Here is a 15016-nt window from a genome sequence, read left to right on the forward strand (position 1 = left end):
TGCAGAAATTAAAAGAAATATATATTAGCGCCTTGAGTATTAAAAAAAAAAAAAAAAATCACATAGTTGTATTTTTGTTTTTACATTTACCAAGTTTATAAGAGCAAGATTTTTCATCGGCATCAGTGTAATAGTAGTAAAGTCAACCTTTTAATAGCTGGCAATCATTTTAATCCAAGAGTCTCATCAGATATTTCAGATAAGCGTCACAAAAAACACCAACAAATGGCACTTATTTCAATTTTAACTTTAATCTTGACCACACACTTCATAAATAACAGTTCATTATTTATTGCTTTCTCTAATCTGTATTTAAAGGAGAAAAGAGGCTTGGTCATCATAGGTTACATAGTGCTTGCGGGATAGTGCAGGAGACAGCATTTTTCATAATTCCTCAACTGTTTAATTGGATGCAACATCAACATAATACCTAGCGGTTTTGAGAACATGTACTCTATTCATTGTCTGATTTTTTTTCCCCTCTATCCCCCTCTCCCTTTTTTTGCAGACAATTGAAGAGCTTAAAAACAAAACAGCATGACTACTGTCCACACGAGAGAGTGTGTCTGGAGTGGGATCCATTGTTGTTACGCAGACACAAACAAGATGCCTTTGTAGAGGAAAAAAAATATGTCACAAATTCAGTACACCAACAACAAATAGGAACATGGGATGGAAGGATGAAACAATCCTATCAAAGATCTGATGAAGCAAAATATTTACAATCAGAGAGAAGTGAAGGGGAGGGGGGGGGGGGCTTTCTGACAAAATGACAAGGACTATTTAAACTGACACAACTAGGACACCAGTTTGGTTCCAGTGTTTTACCAACTGAGGATTTCGTGAGCACAACTCTGCGTCACATGTGACCCCAAACTGAAATAAACAATGAGAAACAGGCCAGACATTACGCAGTATAATAATAGCATAATATATCTATATATATATAAATTTAACATTATAGAGGGGTAGAATAATTTGTTTTGACTATATTTGCTAAAATATCAAATGAAATCAAAAATAATTATGGTAATAATAGTAATAACAATAAGGCCTGAGAACTGACGTTTGAGAATACAACACCAAAAGACATAAAAAAAACAAAAAAACAAACGTATTCTGGCCATGCATGTGCTTAGTTTAAAATTCAAGTGCAAACAACACAGCAGTAGGACAGGTATGGTTATCCTAGTGTTAGGTACAGTATAAATGACGTGAGCAGGGAAAATATTGACTGTAGATGTGAGTTTATTAATGACCCTCCAGTTCTCCTCGAGGAAACAGAACTTCACAGTGTAAACAAGCACAGGACTATTTCCTGAAGCAATCAGAGTATATAAGACATGTACATCAGTGAACAAGGCAATATGTTTGGTGCTTGAGTTGCCAGCGGTTTTGTCTAGCTCACTGTCCATTTTGCTGATCGTGATGATATGACAGAGTCACATTTCGCCAAATGTCCGAATGTACCTCCCTTCCCCACTCTTGGGAAGATGAATATCTGAATCTGTCAGCGTAGCTGCTAAACTCAGAGGTCAGAGGTCAACTCCTTTAACCAGTGCTGTCTCCAGAGTGATGGCAAAATCATTTAGTGTGTGCAGCATGCGAGAGAGGGAGTGTACAGCAGCACGGTCCCGCAGCAGAGCACCGTCCTCGTATGTCCGAGCTGTGAGGGGACAGTCTGCCAGCAGGGGGAGCCACAGAGAGAGAAGCCGGTCCCTGCCAAGACGAGAACACCGATGGTCAATAACGGGGTCATAAATAAAGTTTGTAGAACGTGCTGAAGCTTTCAAGCACTGCAAGGTCAATTGTATTCAGGGCGTCAACTATGATTCTTAAACTTTAATAATATTCTTGAGCTACTATACTGTTATCATTGCAAACTGCTATGATGTATGGTTTGAAGGTGGTAGCACAAACGGGAAACAAATGGAGGTGGAGCTAAGATCTAAGATCTCCAATGGGAGTGACTCATACAAGATTAAAAATGAGTGCATCTGAAGGACAGCTCAGTTTAAGCAGTTTGAAGACAAAGTTAAGAGGCCAGATGATTTAGACACAGGAGGGACAGTGGATATGTGGAAGAAAGGACAATAAATTTGGAGATGCCAGGGAAGAAAAAAAGAGGAAGACCACAGAGAAGATTCATGTATGTAGTGAAGGAGGACATGCAGATGGTTGGTGTGACAGAGGAGGGATGCTAGGGACAGGGTGAGATGGATACAGATGATCTGGCCAAAAGCAGAAGAAGACGACGACGATGACGACGACCGCTTAAATTATTCTGCTTTATATAAAAGAATAGAAAAGAAAATAACCTTCCTGCCTGTGATTGCTTTAACAACATCTTCCACCTGAGGAACGAGGGTGTCTTGCAAAATGTTTTCTTACAACATCAATGCAGATTTCAAAGGGAGTTTCAAATCTGCTCACCTAATTCCCAGACAGACAAACAGCTGGAATTTGCCCTCTTTTCCAATATTTCTAGGAGAGGCGTTGATGGCACTGACGTAGTGGCACAGCAGGTCGCAGGGCGGGCCCTTTGTCAGTGTTGATCCGTGCAGGTCACCCATCTGATCAGCAGTCTCCATGGAAGCCACGGCCTTTTCTGTGGGAAAGCATTGGTGGCCCTTTTTAGTTTAGTTTGCAACTTGAGATGCAGATTAACTCCCCACTAGATGAAGACAGGAAATAGACGTCACCTCTTTGATTTACACTTACCCACAAAGTCCCAAACGAACACATTCCTCTGAAAAAGTCGGTTGGATTTGAGACCATGGAGGAGGAACTTCTCCAAGCAAAGCACCAGACCTCCTTCACCACACAGCAAGACTGTCAGGTTTCCCCTCTGGGGTGATAGGAATGGGAGCAGAGAGTTAATAGACCTACTTCAAACAAAAGCTCATGTTACTGTTTATAACAGTCCCATATTTGTTAAAGTAAACAGAACGTATGCATGTACATTAAAGCTTGTGTACTAAAGACGTTATTAAAATGAATTAGAAGCATTATAGCCAAACTCAAGTGATGCATCAGGTCTCTGCTGTGCTCTTAACGGAGATGAGAAAGGCTAGCCTGATACACAAGAGAAACAAATGAGGCCCGCGCTGGAGAGGCTGGGGTAATGAACCATGTTATAGATAAAAATAACACAGCGGGAGGCTGACAGTTGCTGCAAATATTCTCCTGTCTGCATTAACTATTTTGTCACCCTTTCAGCTTAGTGAGCCGGCAAGTAAAACGAATATAGCACTTGTCTCACACACGCATACACACACCTCTTGTTCAGGTTTGTGGAAATGCTTCACAAGGTTATTTACCGCCTCCCTCATGTCCTCTTGTACTTCAACAAACAGCATCCCTGAGAAGATGAATGAAGTGCAGTTAGCAACAGGAACAAGAGGATGAATAATGAAACTAAGAGGGGAACAGAAAGGTGATCCAGGAGCAGAATCATCTGCTCTTTCAACAAGTAGGTCAACTATTGTGCTAAAGAATGTGTTCTTTGTCAGGACGTACTGCTACGGCTGCCAAGTGATCCGAGGACTGTCCGCACACTCTGAGAAGGAGAGGCCAGCTCCGGAGGAGGTGTCCCTGTCAACCTTCCAGCATCCTCCTCCGCACCAGGTGACACCAGCTGACCAATGAGGACTCTTTCCAAGCTGCCGTCCCCCACGCCTTTACCAAGCCATCGGCCGCAAGGGAACCTTCCAAGAAACAAAGACGGAGCGTTACATTGTATTCAAGATTTTAAAAACGAATAAAGACTACATAAAAAAAAATAAATAAAATGAAGGATTTGGCTGAAGGGAGAGCCTTCTATTATCTGCTACGGTTTTGTGTTTTAACTTGAGGCAGTCATTAGGGTCAAAACGAAAAAAACAACAACATATTATAGATAATGTAACTTCAGCTATCAAAGTGGTTTGAAAAATTCAAATTCACAGAGTCTTTTTGCTCTGCATAAAACAGCTACATACTTTCTACATCAGCTTTTCTAAGCAACCTTTGGGTTAAAGTGTTTAGAGATTTCAGACATCAGATTTTGAACAGCTGGATCATCTAGCCTTTATTATCTGTTAACACATTATCAGCCTGTGAGCTGATGTTCATAAACATAGTATCAAATGCTGTGCGAGGTCAAACGCAGCTTTCAACGACCGAAGAATATCAGAGGACGAATCTTACTTGTAGGTGTGCCCTGTAATCTCATTGTACACCATCACACAGTCAATGAGACACTTGGCCAGCAGGCCCGAGTTCTCCTGTCCCAGCTGCAGAGTGCTCAGCCTGCCCAGGTTCTTGCACTGAAATCAAAACCACAAATCACAGTAAGAGTAGCTCTCTGTGTTTGTGTCTCCATCGGCTGTGATGTTACAACAGAGGGATGAATACCAACCTGGAAAAAAATTTCTTGTGTATTCTTTGGGATCTGTCTAACTCCAGAATCGCCCAACTCTCCTGACACACACACCCAAGGATCAACTGTTGCCATGGCGATGCTCAGCTTCTTCATGGGTATTATAACAACACGATATGGAATACCTAGAGAGAGACACGCAAAATCACGTTTTATGCATTTGTCCCTCTTTTTTTTTTTTTTTTTTTATTCACTGCCCAACTCTTCTTGCAATATATTTTGGCATTAGGTTTCACGTTTTCTCTTTGTCTGGAGGGAGGGTCTTTTTGCAGGGACACTTTTAATCCGTGTTAATAAGGAGGAAGTTAGTGTGGTTGTCGTAATAAACAGCACAAAAGAAAAAAATTTCTGCTGTTAAAGCTCGCACGACTTACAGACTGAGGTGAAGACGCGTGTAAAGCAGAGGTAGTCCACGGTGTTGAGAGAGAGCAGGTGGAACAAAAACTGCTCCCTTTCTTCCTCGCAGAGCAGGAATGCATGAGGTTTGTACAGCTGCCTGTCAGGGGCCCAAGAGAGAACAATATCAGTGATACTGCAAACTAAATTAATAAAAAAAGCAATATTTCTGTTTATTTATCAACTGTGAACTCTTACCGGAGCAGCTCCTGATTTGTGAGCAGCTCTTTGAGGTGTTGGGATAGTATTTTCTTCTCTAGAGCCAGGTGGATCCAGGCTCGGGCCTGACCCACATCAGACAGACCCTCACTCATGGTCTGGATAACCTGGAAAGAACGACAGACCGGCTAAAAGGAGCTGCAATATTCAACTTTTACACTAACAATATCCTCTGAGCTCATCTAGAAAACTAAAAGCCCCTTTCATCAACTGCCTCATTACCTCATATCCTGTATTAACGATCCTCTCAGGGGCAAAGCGCCGTCATCAACTGTTCTCTGGTCTGAACAGTTAGATCCTGAAAAGGCAGAAAAAGCACCAATTATGAGTCCATTCTTATTTCAGTGATTTCCAAAAGTAGCTCAGTACAGACGGGGGGCTGTGCTCTGACCTGGAGACTCAGCTGGTGCCTCCGTCTTACCCTGGGCAGCTTGGTAGTGAAGCAAATGGGACCAAAGAGCAGACTTCCCCTGTTCACAATAAGCAGTAGTTAATTCCCAGCATGCATGCAATCATCTGCCGTTCCAGACATTTTTCTAGGCAGTCTCTTCACATGGAGACATACAGCGCGGTCTTAGCATGCCACGTGAGCTCACCTGTTTCACCTGCAGACCGTGGCCCCATGTTCTCTCCAGCAGGTCACACAGGCCGTGGATGAGTGTGTTTTCCTGCAGGCCTGTGATGCTGGCCTCTCCCTGACCCAGTTCCACACTCTCCTTCCCCATCCTTTCCTTCAGCATCCGTTTGGTCTAAAAAGAAGAAGATTTTTGCATTAACCTTGAGTAAAATAATTAGGAACATTCCTATTTTAAGCACCTAACGAGAGCGCTTACCTTTAGACGACACTCACTGAGCAGCCCATCAACAAACTCCCGGTGCGTCTGAGTAATAGCTTGAGGCGTCAGGTCAAGTAGTTTAGACTGGCGGAGATTCTTCCTCGCAAAGGTGTATTTCTGTTGAATAAACAGGTAACATATTAGACACACACCCCTTGAAGCCTGCATGCTAATCTGTGTGTGTGTTTTTTGACACACACACTGTAGGTACCTGTCTCTGCTCGTTGTCCACTCCTGACTGATCAGAAACTGTGGATCTCTTGGGTTCAGACCTACGAGAGGCTGTGACACGACTGGACCACCTGATGACACAGCAAAATAAAATCCAGAATTTTACACAAGTCAGAGTAAACCAGTCACGCCTGGAAATAAAGTGTTAATTATTTTCATTACTCACTAGAAACAGATTTTAATTTAATCTTAATAACAGCAGGAAACGAATCTCACTTGTTTGTGTTCTGTGCCTGGGCAAGGACATCCGCCTGCAGCTTAGGGAAGTAGCCCGGGTGATGACGACCCTGGCCAATCCTCATGTCCAGCAGGTGGGGGTGTATGGCTGTGTGGTCGGCCTTCAGCAGCCTCCGCTCGATGGCCTGACCTTCAGAGAAAAAAAGTGAACAAAAAACATTTATTTTTGTTTGTTTTCATTTGTATTAATTAATTAATTTTTAAAGGGATTTCACATTTCAATTAAATTAGTTATTTCCATGAATGGCTTGTGCATAACACCCTAACACAGTATAAAAGAAAGTAACCATGTTATGTTATTCTGGAGTCTAACGTATGGACTTTGTGAATTGTGAACAATGCCACAGACCAGCCACAGAGATGAAAGGCTGGCACCACTTCAAAGCTGCAGCTTTGCAGCAGTTTTCACAGGACACAGAGCCCTGCTGTCCTCTGCTTATATAATGCTCACAGACCAGCATGTGCCTAATTCTTCTCTAATTTACTAGTTCTACCCATCTTTTCCCCCTTACATTTCATTCGATCCCATTGCTTTTTGTGTTCCAGTTATCCACCAGGTAATTGGTTTTTATTTCATTTCAGTAATGTTGAATGAATTACAGTTTATATGGCTGCATAACCTGGTGCAAGAATCCCCCTAAGCACAGTTTATGCAAAATCCTCAGTGCTTATCACAAAAGGGAGAGAAAGGCCAAGCAGCATAATCACCATATAAACCCAAACAGACGGGCAGATGGTGTCAGATTTGCAGATTCCCTCTGCGAAATCTGGCATCCAGCTTCATTGCATAATTTTGCTCAGATTTCCTGTAATATTTTTGCTATATCCTAATTATATTCTGGAAAAACATTGGTGAAACAGCGTCAGGCATCTACTTATTAAAATACAACTAAAGTCATGGATATTTTACAGACCTATCTAAACCATGTGATCATGCTATTGTACTGAAATAACTGCGTTCAGCTGGTATGGAAGAGTCTAATAAAGGGTTTCAGATAAAACTCAGTGCCCCCCTTGTATTATCATAGGTGTTCCACAGGGGTCCACTCCTGGTCCTCCTTACTTCCACACGCAATGCATAAACTATACAATTTGTGCTTGTTTTGAAGTCTAGTAAAACACAGTGTATGCAACTCACTCAGTCACCTGAAAGTATCCAGCCTACTTTCAACATCTAAACCCTTGATGTTTATAAAACTGGAACTGTGCTGAGTGTTATAAATACTTCTAAGACCCACCTGGAACGACTTTACATTTTTTTTTGCATTTTTTTTGTCTGGACTTGATCAAGCTGACATTGTTTATATGCATGCATTTCCCACCTTCTTTGAAGCCTCGGTGCGCCACAGTGCACTAGCACGTTTCACTCTCAGTTTGTCCTATTAGAAATACAACAGTGGTCCTTCCTTAACCCTCTGGGATCAAAGTCTTAACCCTAATCCTACCCCACACTTTGGGAGAGCAGCACTAACCTTTGCTAGCAAATTGTGGTTTGTAATATCAAACTAAAACAAATACCTGAATTTCAAATATGCATTGAGATGATCTAATATAACACAAAATGTGATTCAGAACATTTTTGCTATTCCATTAGTTGACAAGTATCACTTTCATAAAATATCTAAAAAACAAAAAAAACCCAGAAAAAAAACTGTTTGTCAGAAAATATACTGTATATTTATGCTTTATGTGTGTGTGTGTGTGTGTGTGTGTGTGTGTGTGTGTGTGTGTGTGTGTGTGTGTGTGTCCTTAAACTGTAGTGTTTTTTCTAATTTAATTAAATTTTTTTAATACATAAGTCCCTCTTTGCAATGACAGTACCCATTTAAATGAAAGATTTATTATTAATAATAATAATAATAATAATAATAATAATAATAATAATAATAATAATAATAATAAAAAATATATGTTACCAGTGGCTTATCACAGGGTTTCATTAGCATGTCCAGCTTATTTAAATTACTATATGTAATTATTAAAGTGACGATGAGGCTCCTTTATTTGTGTATGCATATATATTAGCGCTTGTCAGAGCTCCACTAAACTTACAGGAGCTAATAACTTATCTCAGCATATAAACTTTACTGTCTAATTTGCATGAATATCTATGAAAACGAAGTCGGCTCTCGTTAGGACGCCAACATCTAAACTGGTGTTTGTATGTGCTCCTTGTTGGACAGTACAGTATTTATTATAATAATAATAATCATAATCATAATAATAATAATAGTAATAATAATAATAATACTTATAAGAACATGTAAAGTGTTTCATGGCACATTTCACTTTCCCCCCCATCCCTTTGTGATCCTGGGCACCTTCACAGTACCTGATTCAAAGAGGGTAGTGCATTTCCTGTAAAGACAACTACAGGAATCTTCGCTCCCCGTGTCATACAGTCGTTCTCGCTCTAAACGGCTGTCGAAACAGCTGCTGTAGTGGCTCCCTATCTGCCCAGCGAGATATAACCTTCCCATCCACAAAAGAAGAAAACATTGATGTCTCCAAGAACCGGGACAAGAAGTGCAAGTGGCTCGCTGGCTGAACGGAGAGAAAGGAACCCTAAAACATTGAAAAGCAGGGGTTTACTGAATGAAGATATAACAATAATATGACTTATTTCAGATAAATGCAATCTATCAGTCAGTCATCCACTAAAGTACCTTATCAAAGTTGAACATCCCCTCTCGGTTGGTCAACCAAGAGTCCAAATCCAGAGCGCTGTGGATGACGAAGTCATCATATCTGCCAAACATTGCAGCAAAACGTCCTGCAAACACCTCCCTCAGCTGAATATTCAGCTTTGCAGCCTTCAGTTCTTCCTCCTCCTCCTCAAACACATGTCCCAGTGTCTTCCCTCCATCTGACATCTTTCCTCCTCCACACCTCCTCGCCAGAGCCTGCAGCCTCTCCAGCACCGCCAACTCCTCGCCTCCGAGGTTCCCGTTCCTTCTGTCCTCCATCAGATCCTCCAGCACCAGGCTGCTTAGCCGAGGGGAGGAGGAAGAGGTGGTCGTGGGCTTGGCGATCACACCGCCCTGTGGAGGCAGCCCAAATTGCAACAACACCTCACTCAGTTCCTGAATGAGTTCAGTCTGATCCGGAAACTGGGGAAGGTCTTCAGGAGCTTCGACGCAGTGGTTGTCCATGTCCACGAAGCACAGGGTAGCCTGTGTTAGAATATGAGACAAACCAGACAGTTACAACACGACAAACAATTTTCAGTGTGCCCATCAATCAGATAATCATAATAGGTTTATCCTGTCACAATGTACAGACAGTTATCTCATCCAGACAGAGTGAGCTGAGCTTTACCCTCTAATTAAGCTCTGAGATGGAGATTTACACACAATTAATAGATTCTTAGCATTTCACTTTGATAAGTGCAAAAACGCAAACAGGATATTAGCATGTGAAAGATTATCTGTTGTCGTTGCAACAGGAGACAATGTGGAAAGTGCAATATCAGTCGGCGATAGCGATGTGAAACCTTTGCAAAAAAATAAAAAAAACAACTGTGCCCATAAAGTTGCCAAGCAACAAACCACAGAAAGATTATTTTTTTAAAACTGCCTCTGTAAGCAGCAGCGGAGCTCAGCAGTGCTCGACAGTCAGCAGCCACACGACCTTCAGCAGTGACCTCCGGCAGTGAGTTTTTAGCCTCAGGGGAGATGAACTGCAGAATGGACTGTTAAAGTCGACTCTGTTCAGCTTCATCCTTCCTCCAAGTGCCATCACTTCCAAGTGTTTGGTTTTGTTTTTTAACACATCTTTAAACCAAACAAGACGAAGAGGAGAAAGAATAGTCGGGGAGGGTTGTTTCACATTCAGAGACTACACAAACGTTTATTTCACCAGAATTAAGTTATGCTCTGTTTCCTGATTATTCTCCGGATCAGTGGACACACTGGATTTTTTAATGCATATCAAAATGAAGGACTACTAATTAACTGCAAACACTCAAATATGTATGATTAAGATGTTCCTCATTTTCTTCAAATTGCAGGGCCTTGGGGGAAATAAGTGGTGAGCTCTAATTCTGTTTAATAATTCATCCAGCCCCATTATTCTGCATTTTTGGAGCTCTGCACTTTTGCTTTCATCCCCTCAGAGCTGTCTTACCGCTGCCTCTTTTCTGGGGCAGAGAGACTTCAAAGAAGCTTCAGAGGCAAGATATTCATGCAGCATAAAGTGATCTGGGATGCAGGATTGGATTTGAAAGGGGGAGGCAGCTCAGAGGAAATGCATCATCCCAGTTCGACATGCTGGAGGCAAAGGGTGCGCTCCATGAACCATGGAGCGGATAAGCAAATGGCTGCAAGATCGTCTCAGTTTTACGGTATATTTTTAGATCCTTTTATTTTAGCTTCTATTAAAATGTCTGCATCCTGCAGTTTTGACTGGTACATTCACACGGGAAACGGCAAAGACATTTACGCATAATTTTCCCTCCGAGTGATGTACCTCATGTGGCAGATTGAGGGAGGATCGCTGAGCTCCATCTCTGCGCTGGATACCCATCAGGAATGGCACAGGAGCGTCGAGCAGGTGATGTAGTGGTGCAGAAATGATGGGCAGGTAGATGTGTTGCCACTGAAATGGGAACAGCAGCGTGTTGATGCCCTCTGCCACGGTCATCAAACGCTGGTAGTCTGTATACAGAGACATCCGAACAAAGCGTTAAGCCGTCTCTGAGCTCATTCATATTCCTGTTACACAGCACAGTTAATGACTACGGAGGTCTCATCACCATATCACTAAGCTGCACTGTCAGAGCTTCCAACATTTACCCACAAAAACCCATCTGTCAAACCCAGCACCCCCTCGATCCTAGAACTATGCACACATAGGCTGGGCTTTCCCACTACTTTTTGTTTTAGGACAAACCACTTGCAGGCTTCATGTCATATTATTGTGTTAAATACAAAGAACAGCTGCTTTTCTGTATGTGCAGTCATTATTATTAGAGTTCAAAGGTGTCATTATATATGTTTTTCATATCCAGCATGTGTGTGCTTTAAAAGTTAAATCAATATTTTAATGATGTCAACAAACAGACTTGATATGATCTCTGAGTGACATGTTAACTCTCCACCCTCTTGCCCAAATATGGTCACTTCTGGTTCCTAAACACGAAATACAGAGTTTAGAAACCAGTGGGTGACATCACCGTGATGATGTCCATCTTTTAAGTACAGTCTGTAGTCTATCCCTGCAGACACCTGTGTTAAAATGCCAACTTTACAGCAATAAAAGACTTTTACAACCTGCTTATGGCTTTAGGATCTACAGCGAATTTATGTTGCAGTTATTTTTTTATTGAAATCATCCCTTTAAAAACTACTTAAGCTTGAAGTTACACATTATATTGTTTACCTTGTCTGTTACTTACCATGGCAGGTATCTGTCCCCATACGGTCTATGGATGCAGCTATCTAACCAAATTAATTGGCATTAACTGATAACGTAGCACTCCCTATCTAACCCTAACCCTCTTGTCCAAACTTGGCCACTAAGAAAAACCTAACATGGTGGCTGAGCCTCCAAATCACGACTCCTTAATGATGATTATGGTGGTCATAGTATGAAAAAACACATTTTATGAACAAGGGCTTTGTTGATTTGTCCCAATAAGTCAACACATGGACATAAAGCAAGCACGCACAGCACCAGGAGCTTGAAACTGAAGCAGCTGCGTGGAACTCCGCTGTCATTTATTTTCCTAATTACGGCTTTGCTTTTCCTGTTTACATGCCAAAATATCTTGCATGCAATAAAATCTGTAATTTCAGTGCTTACCTGAAGAGTAAAGCAGGACCTGTGTCTCCAGAAGTGCACAGGTAAGTAGTTTCACCATGCTGTCCACACCCAGGAGGGAGAACGCATCTCCAAGAGGATACTCCCCCAAAGGAAGCTCACCTGGCCCGGGCCGCTGGCAAAGGATGGGCCCTTGCACCCCATGGAACCTCAGCGACCTTCCAGGTGGAGGCAACGGCACCTCGTACAAGATGTTATGGATGTAGCTCTCTAGAGGGAGTGGTGGGGCTGGCTGTGACGTCACAGCCTGTAGGAGCTGAACCAGAAACTGTCGTGAAGCTTGAAGAAAAAGGGAGCGCGTGACGAGGCAGAGGGCTTTGGACACATACAGGGTGTCTCGCGTTGGATCGAAGGAGGCCCTACACATCCGAGGCAGCCAGACACCCCAGCCAGAGACTCAGCGTCTGACTCATCCAAGCTGCTCGCAAGTGAGTCCCTACTGGAGGTGGAGGGTGAGGAGGCAGAGGAAGAGGAGGATGAGGGAGAGGAGGCCAATGAAGAGGAGTGGTGCTCCACAGGGTGCATACTGACAGAGTTGTCTGCATGGCAGTGATAATCTGAGGACTGGTCACCTCCTCGTAGAAGGTGTGAAACAAAGCCGTAGGAACGCGTGCCATCGTCGAAAGAAATCGTAAACGAATGAAACTGAGGATCGAGTCTGTCTGCTTGAGTGCGAAAGGACAGCCCTCTGGGCATGCAGAGCTGGAGACAGAGGAGAGAAAACAAGAGATGTTTTAGTACAGAGTGACAATGTTCAATACCGACCTCAAAAAGTATATAAATGAAGGGTTAAACCAAATATACACAGCAAACCTCAGCATCCTCCAGACACTTCCAACCTGATAAAACTGAAGTTTGCCAACCATCAAAAATGGCAATTATTTTTAAATATTCTTGTGCTAGCATAGGCTTGATTTTGTCCTAAAAATGTAATCAGAAGCAAAAACTCGACCCCTGGCATGAGGAGTGGGGGGAAAAAGAGTGTGGATTAGCTACATAAAATGACATGCTTAAAAAGACCCCAAAAAGTAAAGCAAAGCCAGAGGAAGGTGCTTTTGCACAATATATGAAATGGTCTAGAACAAACCAACACTGATTCCACTCCGTCTGATTACTCATGTACGTGAGGCTGATGCTGCTCTCATCATCCGGACCTGTTTTGCATGTTTAGATGAAAACAAGACTGATGAAAAGGGGCAGAAAAAAGCCAGCACGTAACTCCTATTACACTTCCCTCCAGCTGACTTTGCCTCTTCCATTATTCTCTGGAAGAGCAACAAAATCATTTGGCCTTCTAACAGGCACATCTTGTCCTTCAGCTGCAGATGTAACAGAAAATGACCAACACTATGCAATCCAACATCTCACCATGTTGACAGCATCTTTATTGAAGGGGTTCCTGTCTGTATTTTCAGGGTAATGAGCCAAAACCTTCGATTTGAAGGACCGTCGAACAGGGCTGTGCTCAAAGCCCTCACCTGAAAGACAGACAGACAGACAAATTGAGTAAAGAGGTTATTCTATTAATGCAGGGTGACCTTGATCGATGCTGAACCAGAATTCATAATGAGACAGAAAGGACAGATCAGAGGGCATCAGAACATGACAGCAGCTTTGATTAATAAAAAACGACCAGGACAACCTTGACAGATAGTAAAAAGAAGTTCATGTGCTGCAGCAAAGTGGGAAAAGCCACTCCAAGAGTTATGTAACTCAACTCATTAGCATAAAGAAAAGCAATGCAACACCTCATCCCTGACACTGCAGGAGGGAACTCTTTAAACTGATAAGAGGTGCTGAATTCAAAGTGCATGCAAGAGAACTATATCCCACATAAATTGCTGCAGTGAACACATGCATTGCCTCGTGTGGTTAAAGTATCTCCTTTTTAAATCTCGGCACCATGTGTCAGCTTCTAGCTCGGGTTACGTAGAAAATGCTGTCTGTGCGAGTAGATGAAGCTGGAGCAAAAAAATAAATAAATGAATAAATAAAAAAAAACGGGTGTATGATTCACAGAGGGTAATCACCGAGGTACTTTCATTATTTATCCTCTTTCTAAGGGGGATGCCCTTGAACAGTACTCTTGTTTGTGTTCCCTGCTTTACTAGTACACCATCAACTCTCAGAGACATTCACTGGAATCGCTGCACAAGAACAAAATCATCTGTAAATGCCAAACCAGCTCTGCAGCACTCATTCGACCCTTCAGGAACATCCACATCACCTGCCCACGAAATGACGCACGCCACCTCAAGAAACTGCGCTGCAGGCAGAGCGAGGAGCGAGCCACTTCAAGTCAAACTGACTCAGACCGGTAGGTGGGAGACAGCTAATGGACGAGAGTGACGCGGGGCGGAATGGCAGTGTTCTTTACTAAGAATACAAATTAGTGTCGGCGCTGAGAGGCACAACTGAGCATCGCTGAAGGAGTTGCCATGGTTTCCATTTCCGCCGTGGCCTCGATGATCGCCATCGAGACAAAGCTTTTGTGCTCGTCACAGGTTACGTCAGCCTGGGTTTTATCAGCTGACCTAATTAAACCGCCACCCCCCCCGGCTCTCCTCCTGACACGGGTTCCCACCAAACAGCTTTCACAGACGTAGATGCAGCCTGTGTGTGTTTCACGGGGTAACAGAGCAAGGGGAGGTGGAGTGGAGTGGAGTGGAGGGAGGTTTGTTTTAGTGTTTGAACGAAAGCTTAAAGGCCTGTAATTAGCACATTAACAGACTCACTAGATCCAAGAAATGTGCTGGATGCTTAAATCTGTAGGCGTGAGAATAACTATCATTTTCACACAGAGTTGTCACAAAAACAGTGACGAATGTCTCATCCAAGTACCCAAATTCATTACAAT

The 15016-nt window shown here is 42.6% G+C and overlaps 1 pseudogene; it reads right to left on the bottom strand.

Moving 5' to 3' along the window:
* Positions 1–232: 232 nt before the first annotated feature.
* On the bottom strand, positions 233–13671 carry LOC120730468 (annotated as a pseudogene).
* Positions 13672–15016: the final 1345 nt, after the last annotated feature.

The sequence above is a fragment of the Simochromis diagramma genome, unplaced genomic scaffold (assembly GCF_900408965.1).
Source record: "Simochromis diagramma unplaced genomic scaffold, fSimDia1.1 OVJJ01000293.1, whole genome shotgun sequence".
NCBI lineage: Eukaryota > Metazoa > Chordata > Actinopteri > Cichliformes > Cichlidae > Simochromis > Simochromis diagramma.